The sequence below is a fragment of the Cervus canadensis genome, chromosome 2 (assembly GCF_019320065.1).
Source record: "Cervus canadensis isolate Bull #8, Minnesota chromosome 2, ASM1932006v1, whole genome shotgun sequence".
Classification (NCBI taxonomy): Eukaryota; Metazoa; Chordata; class Mammalia; order Artiodactyla; family Cervidae; genus Cervus; species Cervus canadensis.
In genome coordinates this window covers 88,376,630-88,398,914 of record NC_057387.1, presented here as the reverse complement: position 1 = coordinate 88,398,914, position 22,285 = coordinate 88,376,630, and the positions used below count along the sequence as shown (strand labels likewise).

At 37.5% G+C, this 22,285-nt stretch overlaps 1 pseudogene; it reads left to right on the top strand.

Annotated features, from left to right (window-relative positions):
* LOC122429126 overlaps positions 1 to 22,285 on the top strand; it is an 89,793-nt pseudogene that overhangs the window by 34,840 nt on the left and 32,668 nt on the right.

Genomic DNA, 22,285 nt, shown 5'->3' with positions numbered 1-22,285 from the left:
TCTCCTGGAGCTTATGTGGTTATTGAATCCTTGAAATGTGGTTAGTCCAAACTGAGTGCTCTAAGTGTGAAGTACATATCAAATTTTGCAGACTTAACATGAAAAATAAAATATAAAATATTTCACTAATAATTTTTATATTGCTTACAGTTTTAAATGAAAATATTTTCAGTATGTTGGTTAAATAAAATATCTATTAAATAAACTATTTACTAGTAAAATTTAAAGTACATATGTGACATGCATTATATTTCTGTTGGGCAGTGTAATTTAAAGGTCATAAACATTTAATGTAATTACATATTGATATAGTAGGATTTAGGTTGACCACTTTATTATCTGCTATTTGTCCCTTTGATCAAATTGCCAACATCCGTTGGGTCATAGAAAAAGCTAGAGCATCCCAGAAAAACATCTACTTCTGCTTCATTGACTACGCTAAAGCCTTTGACTGTGTGGATCACCACAAACTGGAAAATTCTTAAGGAGATGGGAATACCAGACCACCTTACCTTCCTCCTGAGAAGCCTGTATGCAGGTCAAGAAGCAATAGTTAGAACTGGTATAGAATAGTATGTTTCATTTAGCCAATTCAGAAACTTTTTGGTTTTTTAAGGCAACAAAGTGAGTCTCCTGCATATGATCTTTCAAGTTGCTGACTTTCAAAGATGCAAACACATCCACAGGTGAACTTAGTTAGTTTGTGTGTCTGGGACATTGTCATGTGAACCCACCTTCTACAAGTGGCTGTGTTTTTGTATACTTTAATGTACAAGGCTGTATAGAGTGTAGAAGTACAGTGTGTTTATTAAAAGTCCAGGATGTCCAGGAGCAAGAATAAAAGCAACAGTGATGTAGCTGGCACTGTATTATTCTTTTCAAGGTACTGTTCTATGAGATTAAAAATGCTTTCTTTATTTTTTGCTTTTTTTCCTGTATTATCTCTGTGAAAAGTATTACAAACCTATTACAGTATAATACTGTATAGCTGACTGTGTAAGTTGGGTACCAAGCCTTACTTTGTTGGACTTATGAAGAAGTTGGACTAAAAATTGTGCTCTCAGAGCAGAATTTGCTTGTCTGTAGAGGATTTAACGTAAAATATATTGGCAAAAAATACAGGCTATGGAGCCTGGCTGCCTGAGTATCCTAGATCCCCTGCTGTGACTTTAGATTGGTTAATTAATATCTATGTGTCTTCTTCGTCATCTGCAAAATGGGAATGATAGTGCCTACTTCATGGTGTTTGAGGATTAAATTAAGTTATGTAAATTTACATAAAATAATTAGAGCAAGGCCTGACAGAGTTAGTGCATAGAAGCTATTAGCTACCTCTGATAGCACCGCTACCGCCATTATCATCATTATTTGGAGATTCCATATCTCATTACCAGAACTATCATCTGGAAGAATATTTTATACATTTTTATTTACTGTTAACCACCTGGAAGTTCATAAGAATGTTCAAGTTGTCAAGCATGTGATATAATTATTTTCTGATGCTTAATCGCTCAGTCATGTCCAACTCTTTTCAACCCCATGGACTGTTGAGATTCTGTCCATCGGATTCTCCAGGCAAGAATACTGGAGTGTGTAGTCATTTCCTTCTCCAGAGCATCTTTCCTGACCCACGGATTGAACCCAGGTCTCCTGCATTGCAGGCAGATTCCTTACTGCCTGAGCCAAAAGGGAAGCTTTAATGCTCAGCAGTATATCAGCCATTTTCCTTCATTTCATGAAAGTGGTCTTTTTTCCCCCCTGTCCTTCTCCCCTCTCCCCATTGTTTACTAAAAATATTTATATTGCATGTAACAGTACAGTTGAAAATGGAAATGAATGCACTTTGGCAAAATTAAGAATTTTTAAAGCAAATAGTATTTTAGTTATAGTATTATATCCATTTCAGTGTTTTTCTTATGGTTCTCTGAATCTCTATTATATTTGTAGTGATTTTGGAAGCAGAGAGCTCTTAGGAACTAATAGGAGCTTTGCTTTGTTTTGTGCAGGAAATGTCCTGAAAATATATGCCTTTATTACCCAATATTTATTACCTCACATTTAGAAGTGCTTGCATCAATTTGATGTTAGTTTGAGCCATCGAGAAGTGTTTGCTCCAAGATATTCTTGGCTTCCTGTAAGTTTTTTGAAAAACAAACATATCTAATAACATGTTCCAATGTTATTTTAAAAGTTTATGAATATTATTTTTCCTTCCATAGGTCAAGGTGGAAAACTGATTGATAGAGGAGGGAATACTTATGGAGGAAAGTGGTCATAAATCCTAGTGGTGGACTGATTTCAAAGGGGTATCCCCGTGGAGCTACAGGTAATAATACATACAGATTTCACAATTTTTATACCATTTTTGGCATAAGTGTTAATGATTTGGTCATTTATTTGAATGTATGATTGTATTCTCTGAATTTAGTAGCCGATGTTTTAAGTTTACTTAGCCATGGTATTTTTGATTTTTGTTAAGTATAATATAGTTCAATAATCTTGATTAATTGATGAGAATTTGAATTAGTTGAAACTCTAAATTCAACAATAAGCATTTTCAAGTTTGATTATTTTAAAATAAGTGTACAGGCTTAAAAATATGTGTCCAAATAGGGATATTGCTATGGCTGCTAAACAAGAATTATATATAGTTGCATTTTTATAGAATCTGCCTGCCAGTGCAGGAGACTTGGGTTTGATCCCTGGGTCAGGAAGATCCCCTGGAGAATAGCAACCCACTGCAGTATTCTTGCCTGGAAAATCCCATGGACAGAGGAGCCTGAGGGCTACAGTCTGTGGGGTCACAGAGTGTTGAAAATGACTGGGCAGCTAGGCACACACATAGTTGTAATTATATACGGTTGCATGTGCGATTCCTGGTGCTCAGACAGTAAAGGATCTGCCTGCAATGCAGGAGACCCAGACTCGATCCCTGGGTTAGGAAGATCCCCGGGAGAAGGGAATGTCAACCCACTTCAGTAATCTTGCCTGGAGAATTCCAGGGACAGAGGAGCCTGGTGGGCTACAGTTCATTGGGTCATAGAGAGTTGGACACGACTGAGCAACTAACACACTATATTGCATTTGTGGCTGGTGTTGCATAGAAATTTTTTTCTCTTGGGAGAATTGGACTGAAAGTTATGAAGTAAGAACTTTACTATGGCTCGACTGCTGACTGGCCATGTGACTCTTTTGGTTAATGATCATTTAGTCAGTTAATCACTTTGACTCTCAAGTTTCCTTAATTGTAAAATGTTCTGGAATAACTTAGCACTAAAATTCTGAGATTTATTTTATGAAGACAGGTGAGTGTTGTATGTTTATATTATCTTACATATTAAATAAAATTTTATAGATTATCACAAATTTCAAAATAGAGAAGTTAGCATTTATAATATATTTGTTGTAGCAATTAACATGGCTTCTTATTGCTGTTTATCTCTCAAATTAGGTAATTTTTTAATCTAGTAGGGAAAATGAATACTCATTAATAGCACATAAGAGAGCGATAGACAGAAAGGCACATAGGGTTGCAATATAATGTGCCACTTGCAATTTTTCTCAGCTTTTTCTTTTAAGCTTTTTGGTTAATTTGTTGTTTGCTTCAATTGTTACTAACACCTGAGTTAGCTATGTTGTTCAATGATTTTTGCTGCTTGTTCTTGACAAATGGCTCTGAGGAAGATACTGCTTGTACTGGGCAAGTTCTCTTTCAGGTTGCATAAAAACAAGCTTTTTAGAATGGTTTACCAAGGAATTTCCAGACAGGTCAAATAATGACAAGTCTCTGAGAAGGGAGCTTTGAAAGAACTACAACTCCATTTTGACTCCTCCAGTACTGAGTAAAATGCTAGCTTTTACCATGATTGCAGGTTGTAATCTATGTCTGTATCCCTATATGCAGGGCAGCAATGGAAATGTAGACATAGAGATGTCTAACTTTTGAAACACTCTCCTTTCTTGGATAACAGACCATTTCATCATGTTATTGTTAAAGGTCTCTTCTCTACCTATACCTCTAATTTCTATACTTCTTAGAATTTTATACTTGGTCTTTGTGCTAGATCTGTTAACATGGTATTCCACACAGTATTTCCTCTAATTAAGAATCTCATTTAGGACCCTAAATAAATGAAATGCAGAAAGGAGCTTCTCCTTACAGTGTGCACGGGGCTCACCATGGACACAGTGGAGTAAGGATGGGGTGGGATGAATTGAGACAGTAGCATTGAGACATATACATTACCATATGTAAAACAAATAACCACTGGGAATTAGTTGTATGATGCAGAGAACTCAAATCCAGTGCTCTGTGACAACCTAGAGGGGTGGGATGGGATGGGAGGTGGGAGGGAGCCTCGGGAGAGAGGGGACATATGTATACCTCTGGCTGATTCATATTGATATATGGCAGAAACCAACACAATATTGTAAGGCAATCATCTCCAATTAAAAATAGATAACCATGGGGTTGCAAACAGTCAGACACAACTGAGCGACTGAACTGAACTGAACTGAACTGAAAAAAATCCAAAAGTTAGACTCTAGGCCAGAAAAGTTAAATTGATAAAGACTGAAGAGTGTCCTTTGGATTTGGCTATTATCAAGTCATTGGAAATCTTGGAGCAATTTTACTGAAATGTTTTTCAGGAAAGCATATGGGGATTGGAAAGAAATAGAAGTGAGAAAGTAGCAACAACAGTTTGCAACCACAGATAAGCTTTTAGGAGTTGTGGCTGTGATTGGAAAGGGATGTTTAAGAGGGTGTACCTCAATTTCAGGTATATGTTCTGTATGAATGAAGTCATGGCTTTGACCTTAGCCTCTTCACTCTTTTCAGTACATAGACTTGTTAATACTAGTCATTTTTTCTGTAAAATAGAAATAAAATATAGTATCTACCTTATAAAGCTGTGCTGTGGATCAAATGAATAAATGCGTGAGATCCCAGAACAGAGTAGGAAAACTAATTGCTAGTATTCTCTTCCCACCACTCTTACAAAAGGAAGCTCAGATGGATTGAGTTCACTGTTGGCAGTAATAAAACACTTGTTCGTATTGCAGTATGAAAAATAATTTATAACCATTTCAGATAAGTAACATGGTTTAATTTGCAAAGAAAACGATCTTCCAGTATGACAGCATCATGGCATCAATTTTTGGTGTAAATTTTGTGCCAAATACTACACAAACATTATTTTTATACTCTGTTCTAGCTTTGGTAAATAGATGACTCTTTTCTTTTATCTCTCTAAAGCATGAGTTTATCAGCTCAGTTCAGTCACTCAGTTGTGTTGAAATCTGTCACCCCATGGACTGCAGCACGCCAGGCCTCCCTGTCCATCATCAACCCCCAGAGTTTACCCAAACTCAGGTTAATCGAGTCGGTGATGCCATCCAACCATCTCATCCTCTGTTGTCCCCTTCTCCTCCTGCCTTCAATCTTTCCCAGCATCAGGGTCTTTTCCAATGAGTCAGTTCTTCACATTAGGTGGCCTAAGTACTGGAGCTTCAGATTCAGCATCAGTCCTTCCAATGACCACCCAGGACTGATCTCCTTTAAGATGGACTGGTTGGATCTCCTTGCTGTTCAAGGGACTCTAGAGAGTCTTCTCCAACACCACAGTTCAAAAGCATTAATTCTTCTGCGCTCAGCTTTCTTTATAGTCCAACTCTCACCTCTGTACATGACTACTGGAAAAACCATAGCCTTTACTAGCTGGACCTTTGTTGGCAAAGTAATGTCTTTCCTTTTTAATATGCTGTCTAGGTTGGTCATAACTTTCCTTCCAAGGAGCAATCGCCTTAGAATTTCATGGCTTCAGTCACCATCTGCAGTGATTTTGGAGCCCCCAAAAATAAAGTCAGCCACTGTTTCCACTGTTTCCCCATCTATTTGCCATGAAGTGATGGGACCAGATGCCATGATCTTAGTTTGCTGAATGTTGAGCTTTAAGCCAACTTTTTCACTCTCCTCTTTCACTTTCATCAAGAGGCTCTTTAGTTCTTCTTTGCTTTCTGCCAGAGGTGGTGTCATCTGCATATCTGAGGTTATTTATATTTCTCCCAGCAATCTTGATTCCAGCTTGTGCTTCATCCAGCTGGCATTTCTCATGATGTACTCTGCATATAAGTTAAATAAGCAGGGTGACAATATACACCTTGACATACTCCTTTTCCTATTGGAACCAGTCTGTTGTTCCATGTCCAGTTCTAACTGTTGCTTCCTGACCTGCATACAGGTTTCTCAAGAGGCAGGTCAGGTGGTCTGGTATTCCCATCTCTTTCAGAATTTTCCACAGTTTATTGTGATCCACACAGTCAAAGGCTTTGGCATAGTCAATAAAGCAGAAATAGATGTTTTTCTGGAACTCTCTTGCTTTTTCGATGATCCAGCAAATGTTGGCAATTTGATCTCTGGTTCCTCTGCCTTTTCTAAATCCAGCTTGAACATCTGGAAGTTCATGGTTCATGTATTGCTGAAGCCTGGCTTGGAGAATTTTGAGCATTACTTACCAGTGTGTGAGATGAGTGCAATTGTGTGGTAGTTTGAGCATTCTTTGGTATTGCCTTTCTTTGGGATTGGAATGAAAACTGACCTTTTCTAGTCCTGTGGCCACTGCTGAGTTTTCCAAATTTGCTGACATATTGAATGCAGCACTTTCACAGCATCATCTTTTAGGATTTGAAATAGCGCAACGGGAATCCCATCACCTCCACTAGCTTTGTTCGTGGAGATGCTTCCTAAGGCCCACTTGACTTCACATTCTAGGATGTCTGGCTCTACGTGAGTGATACATCATTGTTTATTTTGTTGCTAATGGGACATAAAGAAGTCAGGGTGATAATAAATGTTTCTGTGGTATGGTCATTGAAGCCTTAAAGTGTTACAGTTTGCATTTGAGACAGTGATTTAAATTCTCATTTCAGAGTGACAACTGAACTGAACTGAATAAAGAAGCTTATCAGTGGAAAAAAAAAAAAAATAAATTCTCATTTCAGACAGCTTCCTTACTCTCATATAGGAAACTTTTGTTTCATCAGGTGAATGTGACATTTCAGTTATTTTTATTGACATAAAACTTTTTTTCTTCTCTGGAAGATCGTTTTAATTTTAATTGACTTGTTGAGCATTCTGAGATATTTTTCTTCTGTCATCTATTAAAAGAATAAAAAATAAATATGTAACAATGTTATTTTCAAACCCATTTTCTTTCTCAAAATTGAAGTATAATTTTCATAAAATAAAATGAACAGTTCTCAGAAAAACAGTTGTTTCTATCAGCATTATTCATAAACCAAAAAGTAGAAACAATCCAGATGACTGTCATTAGCTAATAACTGGATAAACAAAATATAGTATATTCAGACAATGGTATATTCTTTGGCTGTAACAGAAATGAAGTAATGATGCATGCTACATCATAGATAGACCTGAAGACATTTTGCTAATGAAATAAGGCAGTCACAAAAGATCTCATATTTCATGATTCCATTTATATGAAATGTCCAGAATAGGCAAATCTATGGAAACAGAAAGTAGTAGATTAGTAGTGGCCTAGGATTGGGAGAGACAGCTAGAAGAGTATGGGATTTTTTTTGAGGAAATGAATGTGTTCTGAAATTGATTGTGGTGATGGTTACCATTATCTGTAAATATGCTAAAACCATTGAATTATAAGCTTTAAATGGGTGGTTGGTATAGATAATTATGTACATCCATGTAACTACCACCCAAAATAAGACAGAACATTTCCATCACCCTAGGAAATTCCACTGTGTCTGTTTCCAGTAAGTCCTCTAACTTCCCTCAGTCACCTCTCCCTAACTCTCCAGTTCAGTTTAGTTAAGTTCCTCGGTCGTGTCTGACTCTTTGCAACTCCATGGACTGCAGCACACCAGGCCTCCCTGTCCCTCACCAACTCCCGGAGTTTACTCAAACTCATGTTGATTAAGTTAGTGATGGCATCTAACCATCTCATCCTCTGTCGTCCCCTTCTCCTCCTGCCTTCAATCTTTCCCAGCATCAGGGTCTTTTCAAATGAGCCAGTTCTTCACATCAGGTGGCCAAAGTATTGGAGTTTCAGCTTCAGCATCAGTCCTTCCAATGAATATTCAGGACTGGTTTCCTTTAGGATGGACTGGTTGGATCTCTTTGCTGTCCAAAGGACTCTCAAGAGTCTTCTCCAACACCACAGTTCAAAAGCATAAATTCTTCAGCACTCATCTTTCTTTATAATCCAACTCTCACATCCATACATGACTACTGGAAAAACCATAGCCTTGACTAGACGGACCTTTGTTGGCAAAGTAATGTCTTTCCTTTTTAATATGCTGTCTAGGTTGGTCATAACTTTTCTTCCAAGGAGCAAGCGTCTTTTAATTTCATACCCCAAAACAAGGCCAAGATGAATTGGTTTCTATCATCATAGATTAGCTCTGCTGATCTTCTAACTACATATATATGGAACAATATGTGTGAAAGTGAAAGTCTCTCAGTAGTGTCTGACTCTTTGTGGCCCCATGGACTATATACAGTCCATGGAATTCTCCAGGCTAGAACACTGGAGTGGGGAGCCTTTCCCTTCTCCAGGGGATCTTCCTAATCCAGGGATCAAACCCAGGTCTCTGCATTGCAGGCAGATTCTTTACCAACTGAGCCACAAGGGAAGCCTAATATTATGTGTATATGTGCTTTTTTTTGTATCTAAATTCTTTAACTCAATAAATAAGATTTATCAAAATTTTCTTGTGTCAGGATTACATTATCTTTGTTCCTAAGTAGTATTCTATTGTCTAAACATGCACACACACATCAGTTTGTTTATCCATTCTTCTGTAGATGGACATTTGAGTTCTTTTCTGTTTGGGAGTATTATGAATAACTGTGCTATAAACATTTTTGTACAAGGCTATTTGTGGACATACCTTTTGCATTTTTCTTGGGTTAATAACTCAGGGTGAAATTGCTGGGTCATAGAGTAGCATATGTTTAACTCTATTAGAAACTGCCAAAGAGTGCTCCAAAGGGTTGACGTGTGATTTTTACCATTATAGCTGAGTGACAAAAGTAGCATTTAACATGTATTTCTCTTCTTGTTTACCCTTAGTTCTCTTCCTCAGAGTCAACCCATTTTAAAATTTCATTTGTATTTTTCCAAAAATTGTTATGCTTATACAAATACATATGTATATGTATGTTTATAAAATCTGTCTGAAATGTATGTTTGTGTATGTGCATATTGATCACATTGTAGACTGCCTCTTTTACTTACATCTCTAAAATCTTTCTATGTTATCACTTCTACATAGTCTTTATTCTTCTTAATACCTATATATTGTTTACAAGAAACTTACTTATTCACTTATTGGCATACATAAGTTATGTCAAGATTGTTATTACAAACATTGTTGCACTAACCATCCTTGTGTATTTACATATTTTTTACAAGAATACCCATAGGATAAATTCCAAACACTGGACTCACTGTGTCATAGGATAGTAGATACTTTAAAATTGATGGATATTGAGCAGTTTTTTTCAAATAAGATTGTACCAATGCACGTTCCTGACAACAGTATAAGAGTGCTTCTTTTTCTATAGTCTTATCAACGTTGGGTTTTTAAAAAATCAAATGTAAACAATCTTGCCAACCTTTATAGATCATCCAAGTCTTTCCCATCAGCACTAAAAAACTAACTGAAAACACCCAAGAAGGTAGAATTTATCCAGTTTTCAATTCTTCAAAGAGAGACTCGTAATCTCTGTAATGTTCTTTGAAAACTCTTTTCAGTATTTGAGTATACACTGTCAGTAACAATTTCCTCTTACCAGTCTTTGAGGGATAGTGTTTAGTGGTGGTGTAGCATTTTGGGGGAAAACATTATAAATCTTTTATAATGTTATAAATCTTTGTAACAATGACTTTATTGGTAGTCTGAATAAGATGAAGAATTATTGAAGAGTAAATATTTACTTGCTGCATGCTGAGGATTTGGATATATTTCAAGTAAATCTGACGTGGCTATTCACTGTTGCCCAAGAAAGAATTCATACTCCTGGAAAATATATCAGAATGACAGTTCAGAGTTGTTTAAACATTTTTGACCTAGTTACTTGGATAACAAACTGCAACAGGATTCTAAGAGAATCAGAAAACTGTCAAGTGTTCCAAAACATGTGATGATGGGGTGGGGAAGTTAGAAAGTTTTCTTCTACCAGTGATATGTGTTTAATTGCATGATATTGCTACTTTAGTGGGAACTCAGCATTGGAGAATTAGCTTTAAAATTAAATTTCCATAACACTGGTTCCTGATTTTAACTTGTTAAGATCTGGGTTAAAAAAAGATTCTAGCTTCTATAACGGTACTCATAGTAGAAGAGAAGAGATTTCTGTATTTGAATTGAATAGTGTTTTGTCGTCAGTTTAAAAATATAAATTCCTTTTGGATTTTACAATTAGAAAAATCACATTTTTTTCTGTTCTTTTTTTGTTTGTTTTTGGTTTACTTTGCAATGGTCATATGATAAAAAGCAAATTAATGTCCAAAAAATAATATTAATATCACATTTTATTCCAATTTTTAAAGTTCTTTCACATATACCGTTCAAGACTTATTGAACACTTGTTTAAAGTGAATAAGTAAAATTTGGCTTTAGCCTATTCTTAGCTATCTGTGATTTATGAAAATTTTTGTTTTTATTCATTTGTTGTGTCCAACTCTTTGTGATCCCATGGACTGTATGTAGTACACCAGGTTCCTCTGTCCTCCACTATCTCCCAGAATTTGGTCAAATTCATGTCCATTGAGTTGGTAATGCTCTCTATCTATCTCATCCTCTGTGGCCTTACACTCCATTCACCTTCAGTCTTTTCCAGAATCAGAATCTTTTCCAATATGTCAGCTTTTCACATCACGTGGCCAAAGTATTACAGCTTCAGCTTCAGTGTCAGTCCTTTCAATGAATATTCAGGGTTGATTTTCTTTAGGATTGACTGGTTTGATTTCCTTGCAGTCCAAGAGACTCTCAAGAGTCTTCCCCAGCACCACAATTTGAAAGCATCATTTCTTTGACACTCAGCCTTCTTTATGGTCCAGCTCTCAAATCTGTACATAACTATTGGAAAACCCGTAGCTTTGACTTTACAGACCTTTGTTGGCAAAGTGATGTCTCTGCTTTTTAATACACTGTCTAGGTTTGTCATAGCTTTTTTTCCAAGAAACAAGTGTCTTTTAATTTCCTGGCTGCAGTCACCATCCAGAGTGATTTTGGAGCCCAAGAAAATAAAGTCTGCCACTGTTTCCACTTTTTCCCCTTCTGTTTGCAATGAAGTGATGAGACTGTCTGCCATCATCTTCATTTTTTGAATGTTGAGTTTTAAGCCAGGGTTTTTACTCTCATCTTTCACTTTCATCAAGGCATTATTTAGTTCCTCTTTGCTTTCTGTCATTAGAGTGGTGTCATCAGCATATCTGAGGTTGTTCATATTTCTCCTGGTAATCTTCATTCCAACTTGTGATTCATTCAGCCTGGCATTTCATATGATGTACTCTACATAGAAGTTAAATAAGCCGGGTGACAATATACTGTCTTTTTGTACCTCTTTCCCAATTTTGAACCTGTCAGTTGTTCCATGGCCCATTCTAATTGTTGTTTCTTGACCCATATGCACATTTTTGGGGAGACAGGTATGGTGATCTGGTACTCCCATCTCTTTAAGAATTTTCCACAGTTTGTTGTGATCCACACGTTCAAAGACTTTAATGTAGTCTATGAAGCAGAAATAGATGCTTTTCTGGAACTCCCTTGCTTTCTCTATGATCCAGTGAGTGTTTGCAATTTGATCTCTGTTTCCTCTGCCTTTTCTTAACCTAACTTGTATACCTGGAAGTGTCTGTGATCTACTAAAAGAGCATAAAAGTGCTTTTGAGATTAAACTCTTAACAAGGGATGGTTGCTTTGAAGCTAAAAGTTGATAATTTGGTTTGTCCTTTTTTACCAGTTCAGCCTGACATTTGGTGCCTTTCCAGTGAGGCTTCAACCTCGTTTTCTGTCCTGATCTTCCATTTTTCAGTCTGTGAAAGTTCTATAAATGCTTATTGTATGCCCACATTATCTTTAGGTGATGTAGGTAACTGATATTCAAATATAGCATCTACTGATGGGTTGATTTAGAATCCCCTGTAACTTTACCTAGTGGCTAAGATGGTAAAGAATCTGCCTGCAATGCAAGAGACCCAGGTTCAGTCCCTGGCTTGGGAAGATCCCCTGGAGAAGAGAATGGCAGCCCATTTCAGTATTCTTGCTTGGAAAAGTCCATGAACAGGGAAGCCTGGCTGGCTACAGTCCATGTGGTCACAAAGAGTCAGACACGACTGAAGTGACTGAGCATGTCATGTAGCTTTTAAAATATATATATATATATATATATATATATATATATATTCCTGCCTTACCAGGATTTTTATTTTAATTCCTAGGTCTGCTTGATCCTAACAACTTAATGTTTATAAAGTTCCTATGAGAGTTTCTTATGCACAGCCAGGTTTGGGAACTAGGACTAGGAAGCACACAAGAGGCAGATAATGTAACACAAATGATTATGAAACAGAATAAAGTGCCTTAGGCAAAGCACAAACCAAAAGTATGAAGACAGGGAAAAAGGGAACGGAAAACAGGAGGGGTGACAATTTATTAAATACCCACCACATGTCTGATTCACTACAGATGGTGATTGCAGCCATGACATTAAAAGACGCTTACTTCTTGGAAGGAAAGTTATGACCAACCTAGACAGCATATTGAAAAGCAGAGACATTATTTTGCCAACAAAGTTCTGTCTAGTCAAGGCTATGGTTTTTCTAGTGGTCATGTTGTGGATGTGAGAGTTGGATTATAAAGAAACCTGAGCGCTGAAGAATTGATGCTTTTGAATTGTGGTGTTGGAGAAGACTCTTGAGAGTCCCTTGGACTGCAAGGAGATCCAACCAGTCCATCCTAAAGAAAATCAGTCCTGAATATTCATTGGAAGGACTAATGCTGAAGCTGAAATTCCAATACTTTGGCCACCTGATGTGAAGAGCTGACTCATTTGAAAAGACCCCGATGCTGGGAAAGATTGAGGGCAGGAGGAGAAGGGATGACAGAGGATGAAATGGTTGGATGGCATCACTGACTCAATGGACGTGGGTTTGGGTGAACTCCAGGAGTTGGTGATGGACAAGGAGGCCTGGAGTGCTGCGGTTCATGGGGTCGCAAAGAGTTGGACACAACTGAGCGACTGAACTGAACTGAACGTGTCTAATTCTGTGCTAGCATTTATATCTAGCTGGGTTTGGGGAAGGGGATGTAGAAAGAGGAAACATATTTAAACTAAACTGTGGTACATATACACCATGGAATAATACTCAGCCATTAAAAAGAATTCATTTGAATCAGTTCAAATGAGATGGATGAAACTGGAGCCCATTATACAGAGTGAAGTAAGCCAGAAAGATAAAGACCAATAGAGTATACTAACGCATACATATGGAATTTAGAAAGATGGTAACGATAACCTTATATGCAAAACAGAAAAAGAGACACCGATGTACAGAACAGACTTTTGGACTCTGTGGGAGAAGGCGAGGGTGGGATGTTTCAAGAGAACAGCATCAAAACATGTATATTATCAAGGATGAAACAGATCACCAGCCCAGGTTGGATGCATGAGACAAGTGCTTGGGGCTGGTGCACTGGGAAGACCCAGAGGGATAGGGTAGAGAGGGAGGTGGGAGGGGGAATGGGATGGGGAATACGTGTAAATCCATGGCTGATTCATGTCAATGTATGGCAAAAACCACTACAATATTGTAAAGTAATTAGCCTCCAACTAATAAAAATAAATGGAAAAAAAAATAAACTAAACTGGATTATTTGCTTTTCTTAGACATGTTTAATTCCTCCTCACCGCTACAAACTCTGACTTTTCTGTTTTCTCAATAATACCAACAGCCAACATATATACAGCACTAATTACTGGGCACTGTTCTAAGCATTCTTCAGGTACAAATGCATCTAATTCTGACATGTCTTTTAAAAATAAAAACTTATTTATTTACTTTTGGCTGCACTGGGTCTTTGTTGCTGCACATGGGTTTTCTCTAGTTGTGGTAAGCACCGGCTTATCATTGCTGTGGCTTCTCTTGTTGCAGAGCGCTGGCTGTAGGTGTGCGGGCTTCAGTAGTTGTGGTGCAGGGGCTTAGTTGCTCCGTGGCATGTGGGATCTTCCCAGACCAGGATTGGAACTTGTGTCCCCTGCATTGGCAGGTGAATTCTCGATTGCTGGACCACCATGGAAGTCCCCTCTCACATCTATTTTTATATTTTATAAAAGAGGAACCTAGAGGCACAGCGTAACTTACCCAAAGTCACCAAGCTAGAAAGTAGCAAAACTAGAATTCAAGCTCAGGCTTGAGCTTAGAGTCCAAGCTCTTACCTCAGTGCGCTTTTCCTCAGTGGAAATGCCCATCTTCATGGTCCATCTCCAGTGTTACCTGTCTTATGAAGCTTTTCCTGATTTCTTGATCCTTTCCCATCTCTAAACTCTTGCTGTACTTTCTCAATATTTGTCTTTTGAGTTATATTTGTGTAATGCATATTGTATTTATTTATGGCCTTAAAAAAATCTCTGTTTGACTAAGAACCTGTAAGGGTAGAATCCATGTTTCATTTTTCTCTTACCCTGAACAGTGCCCCATACAAGACTTTGCACATGTAAAGAGAGTTGAAGAAGTTATTTCTCCTTTAGTATCTGAAGGGTGGTATGGGACAGAGGGGATAAATGTGTTTGGTATGGAAAGAATTAGGATCATTGGGAAGAATTCATGGGAAGGTAGATTTGGGGCTGATACAGGAAATAACTTCTGTTATTGTAAAATACCCATAACACAGGCCTGCTTGCTGCAGTCCATGGGGTTGCAAACAGTCGGACACAACTTAGTGACTGACCAACAACACATAACATAAAATTTACCATCTTAAACATTTTAAGTGTATAGGTCAGTGGTATTAAGTACATATACATTTTTGGGTCACTGTAAACACCATCCATCCACAGAACTCTTTTCATGTTGCAAGACTGAAGCTCTGTATCCATTAAACAACAAATTCCCATTCTCTTCTTCCGTAACCCCTAGCAACTACCATCCTACCATCGGTCTACATGATTTTGACTACTCTAAGTACCTCACGGGCTTCTCAGATGGCACAGTGGTAAAGAATCTACCTGCCAATGCAGGAAATGCAAGAGACATGGGTTCGACCCTTGGGTTGAGAAGATCCTCTGGAGTGGGAAATGGCAACCCACTCCAGTATTCTGGACAGAGGAGCCTGGCTAGCTATAGGCCGTAGCGTCACAAAGAGTCAGACACAACTGAGCACACACGCACATGTACCTCATATGAATAGACTCATGCAGTATTTGCTCAGGAAGGAAAATTTTAACATGGCTTTTTAAAAATGGAATAGGTTGTCTCCTGCAAGCACATATTGCCTGTCACAGAGGTTGAGTATGAAAAACACAAGTTAACAACTTGAGGGACACGTTGTTAGGGGAATTGCCTGTCTGTTAGGGCCTTAGATTTGATGAATTCTTAGAACTTTCCTAATTCTAAGATGCTCTAATATCCCAAAGCGATGTAATTATGTCTCTTCCTGAATTCACATAGGATGATATTTTTTATTTTTTTAATGGTACATGTATTATTCTATTGTGTGACTTTTTCTAACATGTTTTAGTAACTTTAAAGATAACTAAAAGTTTAGTAACTCCTTAAAACTTGGGTTCTTGGTTCTTCTTCTACTCTATGAGAGCTCATCAGAAGAAATACATTCTGGCATGATGACTTCTTGTTGTTCAGTTGCTCACTCCTGTCTGACCCCATGGACCTCAGCATGCCAGGCTTCCCTTTCCTTCATTATCTACTGGAGTCTGCTCTAATTCATGTCCATTGAGTCGATGATGCCATCCAATCATCTCATTCTCTGTCACCCCCTTCACTTCCAGCTGTCAATCCTTCCCACCATCAGGATCTTTTCCAACGAGTCGGCTCTTTGCATCAGGTGGCCAAAGTATTGGAAGTTCAGCTTCAGCATAAGTCCTTCCAATGAATATTCAGGGTTGATTTCCTTTAGGATTGACTGGTTTGATCTTCTTGCTGTCCAAGGGACTCTCAAGAGTTTTCTCCAGAAGGAAAGGGTGGGATGATTTGAGAGCATAGCACTGAAACATGTGTGTTACCATATGTAAAATAGATAACCAGGGCAAGTTTGATGTATGAAGTAGGGCACCCAAAGCCAGTGCTCTGACAACCTGGAGGGATAGGGTAGGTGAGAGGGGGGTTCAGGATGAAGAGGACACATGTATACCTGTGGCCGATTCATACTGATGCATGGCAAAAACCACCATAATATTGTGAAGTAATTATCCTCCAATTAAAATAAACAAATAAAAAACTGCACATGAAAAAAAAAGTCTTCTCCAGCACCAAGTTTGAAAGCATGAATTCTTCAGTTCCCATCCTTCTTTATCCAACTCTCACACCAATACATGACAACTGGAAAAACCATAGCTTTGACTAAAAGGACCTTTGTTGGCAAAGTGATGTCTCTGCTTTTTAATATGCTGTCTAGGTTTGTCATAGCTTTTCTTCCAAGGAGCAAGCCTCTTTTAACTTCATGGCTACAGTCACCATCCACGGTGATTTTGGAGCCCAAGAAAATAAAACCTGCCACTGTTTCCACCTTTTCCCTATCTATTTGCCATGAAGTGATGGAACGGGATGCCATGACCTTTGTTTTCTGAAAGTTGATTTTTAAGCCAGCTTTTACACTCTCCTCTTTCACCCTCATCAAGAGGCTCTTTAGTTCATCTTCACTTTCTGCCACAAGGGTGGGGTTATCTGCATATCTGAGGCTGTTGATATTTCTCCCAACAATCTTGATTCCAGCTTGTGCTTCATCCAGCCAGGCATTTTGCATGATGTACTCTGCATATAAGTTAAATAAGCAGGGTGACAATATACAGCCTTGACGTACTGCTTTCTCAATTTTGAACCAGGTCAGTTGTTCCATGTCCAGTTCTAACTATTGCTTCTTGACCTGCATACAGGTTTCTCTGGAGGCAGGTAAGGTGGTCTGGTATTCTCATCTCTTTAAGAATTTTCCACAGTTTGTTGTGATCCACACATGACTGACAAGACCTAAATCCAATACAAACTCTAAAAGGCCAGTGAACCATGAAGGCCTAAATAGCATGTTACCAAAGCACTTACTTCACCTCTCATCACATTCTGGAGGTCACCCATCCTCATTCCCATTGCCCATAAATTTTCAGGTTTACTACTGCAACGTGATGAGGTGAAAGTAAAGTCGCTCAGTTGTGTCCAACTCTTTGTGACCCCATGAACCGCAGCACGCCAGGCCTCCCTGTCCATCACTAACTGCCGGAGTCTACCCAAACCCATGTCCATTGAGTCGGTGATGCCTTCCAACCATCTCATCCTCTGTTGTCCCCCTTTCCTCCTGCCCTCAATCTTTCCCAGCATCAGGGTCTTTTCAAATGAGTCAACTCTTCGCATCAGGTGGCCAAAGTATTGGAGTTTCAGCTTCAACATCAGTCCTTCCAATGAACACCCAGGACTGATCTCCTTTAGGATGGACTGTTTGGATCTCCTTGCAGTCCAAGGGACTCTCAAGAGTCTTCTCCAACACCATAGTTCAAAAGCATCAATTCTTCGGCTCTCAGCTTTCTTAGTTTTCTTTGTACAGGTCTTGCCCATCTTTTGTCAGATTTATCCCTAAGTATTTCGCATTTTTGATGCTATTGTGAATGGTATTTTTTCAGTTTCAAGTTTTTATTGCTTGTACGCAGAAACACAATCAATTGTTGTATATTCATCTTATAGCCATGCTAAAACTCAGTTATTAACTCTAGTAGGTGTTTAAAAACTTCATCATGTTTTCCGTACTGACAATCATATCATCTGTTAATCAAGACAATTTTACATTTTCTCCTTCATCTTCACAAAATGGCCTTCTTTGCTCTGAAATCTACTTTGGTTGATTTAATATGGCCACTCCAGCTTTCAAATTTTAAATAGTGCTAACGTGATATGTATTTTTCTGTCTTCTTAGCTTTAATTATTTGTGATTTTATATTAAAGTATATGGACAGCAAGACCCAATGGTCTTGTTTTTTTTCCTGCAAACTGACAGTCTCTGCCTTTGATTGGGGTGTTTAGACTATTTACATTTGATGTGGTTATTAGTATGGCTGTTTGTATTTTGTCCCAGCTGTACTATATTCCCATGTGTCTTTTCTTTCAGCTCACTCTTGGATTATTTTTTATTTTTCCATTTTATCTTTATTATCATAGCTTGTTTTCAAGTGTTATTATACCAGTTTGCTGATAGTAAAAGGACATTACAGCAGCATACTTCTACTTCTCCTTTCCAGGCCTTATAATATTGTAGCTGTGAATTTTTCTTTCACACATGTTATAAACCTCACAAGAAATTATTGTTTTTGTTTAAATAACTGACTATCTTTTAAGAGATTAAAGAGTAAGAAAACCTTATCTATTTAAGGCTACTGTGGTTGCCACTTTATTCCTTTGTGTACATTCATGTTTCTAGCTGCTATCATTTTCTTACTGCCTAAAGGATTTCCTTTGACATTTATAGTGTGGGTGTTGTAGTATAGCAATGACTTCTTTCATCTTATTTTGTCTGAAAATATCCTATGTTACTTTTGTTCTTGAAATATATTTTACATTTGATAGAATTCTAGGTTGATAATTTTACAACTTTTGGAAGGAAAAACTGCTCTTACATAAATATACATTTTTTAGTGTATGTTGAGTTCATTAAAGCTTTTTGTCCTTTGAAGCTCAACAAATCTTTGCTTTCTCAAAAAACTATTCTCCAACAATAGAAAAGCATGCCCTTTTATGTTGTTTATGCTGAGGCCTTTAGAAGTCTAATTTGACTAAAGCTGAATTGTCACTTTTTTTGTGTTTTGTTGTCTTATGGTATAGAAAGAGTTATGGGTTCAAGAAAGCAGGAGAAAGAAAAGAGTTCCAATAATATCTCAAGATATTATCCTCTGTAGCTTTTTAATTCTGTGGATTTCCATAGCACTTAGTACTTATCTTTATTAGCACTTCATATTCTACTGTGAATTCTTTATATCTTCAATACTTAGAGGAGTGTTTGATACATGTGTGAATAGTTTATTTTTAGTAGCAACCAGACTCTATACCTGTGAAGCTGAGTTCTGGGCTAATTATTTTTATATAAAAAGATTGACCAACATCTTGCTAGGAAATTTTTCCAGTAAGATGGTAGTAAAATGAAGTAAAAAGTTAAAAAATATTTTTTCCTTCATAAGAGACTTTAAGAAGGACATTACTGTCTAAATATACTACCTAGACAAGATTGCCATTCCTATGCCCATCCACAGTTTATAAATATATCATGCTCATGTTTGAGAGTTTATTTTTTTCTAAGGAGAGGAGAAATATGGTTTTCAATTCGTGCCAGAAGTTATCCAAGAAATGAAATTTTTTTTTTATTATTTTAGTTGGAGGCTTTTTATGTTATGATATTGTGGTGGTTTTTGCCATACATTGACATGAATCAGCCATGGGTGTACATGTGTCCCCCTGACCCAAACCCCCCTCCCACCTCCCTCCCCATCCCATCCCTCTGGGTTGTCCCAGTACACTGGCTCTGAGTGCCCTGTTTCAGGCATCAAACTTGGACTGGTCATCCATTTCACATATGGTAATATACATGTTTCAGTGCTATTCTCTCAAGTCATCTCACCCTTGGCTTCTCTCACAGAGTCTAAAAGTCTGTTCTTTATATCTGTGTCTCTTTTGCTGTCTTGTACATAGGGTCATTGTTACCATCTTTCTAAATTCCATATATATGCATTGATATACTGTACTGGTGTTTGTCTTTCTGACTTACTTTACTCTGTACAATAGGCTCCAGTTTCACCTACCTCATTAGAACGGATTCAAATGTGTTCTTTTTAATAGCTGAGTAATATCCCATTGTGTATATGTACCACAGCTTTCTTATCCATTCGTCTGCCAGTGGACATCTAGGTTGCTTCCATGTCCTGGCTATTGTAAACAGTGCTGCAATGAACACTGGGGTACACATGTCTCTTTCAATTCTGGTTTCCTCAGTGTGTATGCCCAGCAGTGGGATTGCTAGGTCATATGGCAGTTCTAGTTCCAGTTTTTTAAGGAATCTCCACACTGTTCTTGATAGTGGCTATACTAGTTTACTTTCCCACCAACAGTATAAGAGGGTTCCCTCAAGAAAGAAAAATTAAAAAAAAATGTTGCTCATATAAATGCTTTCATAACTGTCTGCTGTGCCTTCTTGGCAAGTGGATTTCTAAAGCTAACTTTTGACTTCCACCCTTTACAGATTTAGATTATAGAAATACAAGAAATGCCAGTGTATTCTGAACGCACATAACCAGAAAGCTCATATAATCAATGTGTTTTCTCACTGTCAGTCATCAAAAGCAAATAAATAAGTTAACATGAATCTTTATTTCCTCCCTCTCTTCTTTTTTTTTTTTTTTCCCACGTTTGTGAGTTAAACAAATCTTAAGCAGAGATTGAACACAGTGTACCCCATCTTCTACAGTATCGGTGGTATGGTGTGACTGAGATTATTGCAAAATCTGGAGCTTTCAGTACATTCATGTGCACACTCTCTCTCCCTCCCTCTCTCCCCCTCACTCTGCTCTCCCTCTCCACCACCTTCTCTTTCACTCCCATTGGTTATCTAGAGCACTCTCTAGCCTGGTTCACTTAACTTTCTATTCCTTAAGCAGGCTGTGTTCCTTTATATACCTATCTGATTTACTAGATCTTCTGAGCCTTGAGCAGTGTCAGCACGTAAGGGACATTCTGTAAATGTTTGCTGGATGAATGGGCAGATGAATATCTAGTTGGTTCCTTGCATTTTTTTTTTTTTTTTACTGATTATATCATAAGCATTTTCCTATATTATTGAAACTTTTGTAGACATTTTAAATAGGAACATAGTACTTTATTGTCTGGATAGGTCACACTTTATATAACTATTCTCCAGTTATTTCACTTGTAGATTATCTAGTTTTTCACTGTTCTAAGAATGTGATAAACAGATAGCTTTGTGTGCAAGACTTTCCCTGTGCTTGATTATTCCTATAGAATTGTTTTCAAAGCATTTTAAATGCTGCTAGTAATTTTGTATATTGCTTTCATAAAAGTTGTATCAGTTTAAACTTTTACCCTTATTATATGAATGTGGCTGTCTTGCCATAGTTTCTCTAGTATTGATTAGTTCCATTTTTAAAATCCCAACTAATGAGATTGGTTAAAATGAGAAACAGATCACCAGCCCAGGTTGGATGCATGAGACAAGTGCTCGGGCCTGGTGCACTGGGAAGACCCAGAGGGATTGGATAGAAAGGGAGGTGGGAGGGGGGATCGGGATGGGGAACACATGTAAATCTATGGCTGATTCGTGTCAATGTATGACAAAACCCACTACAATATTGTAAAGTAATTAGCCTCCAACTAATAAAAATAAATGAAAAAAAAAAAAGAAAGAAAAAATGGTATCTTTCTATCTGATCAAGATGAAGCTAAGTATTTTTCTCAAATATTTGTAAACTAAGTATATTTATTCTTTTGGGAAGAGAACTAGCCCTATTTCCCACCTATGTATACATAAGACCAGTGTGAATACTGTTTTGTTCATACATATTAATAAATATTTAAGCTTTTTATATGGCAGATTTCAAGTAAAGCTGATTGCCCCAAAGTTTGGATATATTATTTGAATTATTCACTTTAACTTTAATATTAAAAATGTTCACAATTTAAAAAATCATTACAAGATGTAGAATTGCATATTTTAAGATAGTGTTTAAAATATATATTCTGTGAAAATATGTAGACAGTTGCTAAGAAGTGAGAACTGGCAGTTAAATTTCTTGAGAATGTTAGGGTTATATAGAAAACTGTCAAAGGTACTCAGGAATCAGACTGTGATTGGAGTGTGGGTAGAAGAACACCAGGACAATGAAACCAGTCTATCCTGATAGAATATTCTTAACTCGGCTATCCTTGAATAGCTGGTGTGGTATAAAAACAAATGTAAATCAGGAGTCTTGAATTCTAATCTAAACTCTGGAATTAGGCTACTTTTTGACCATTCACAAATT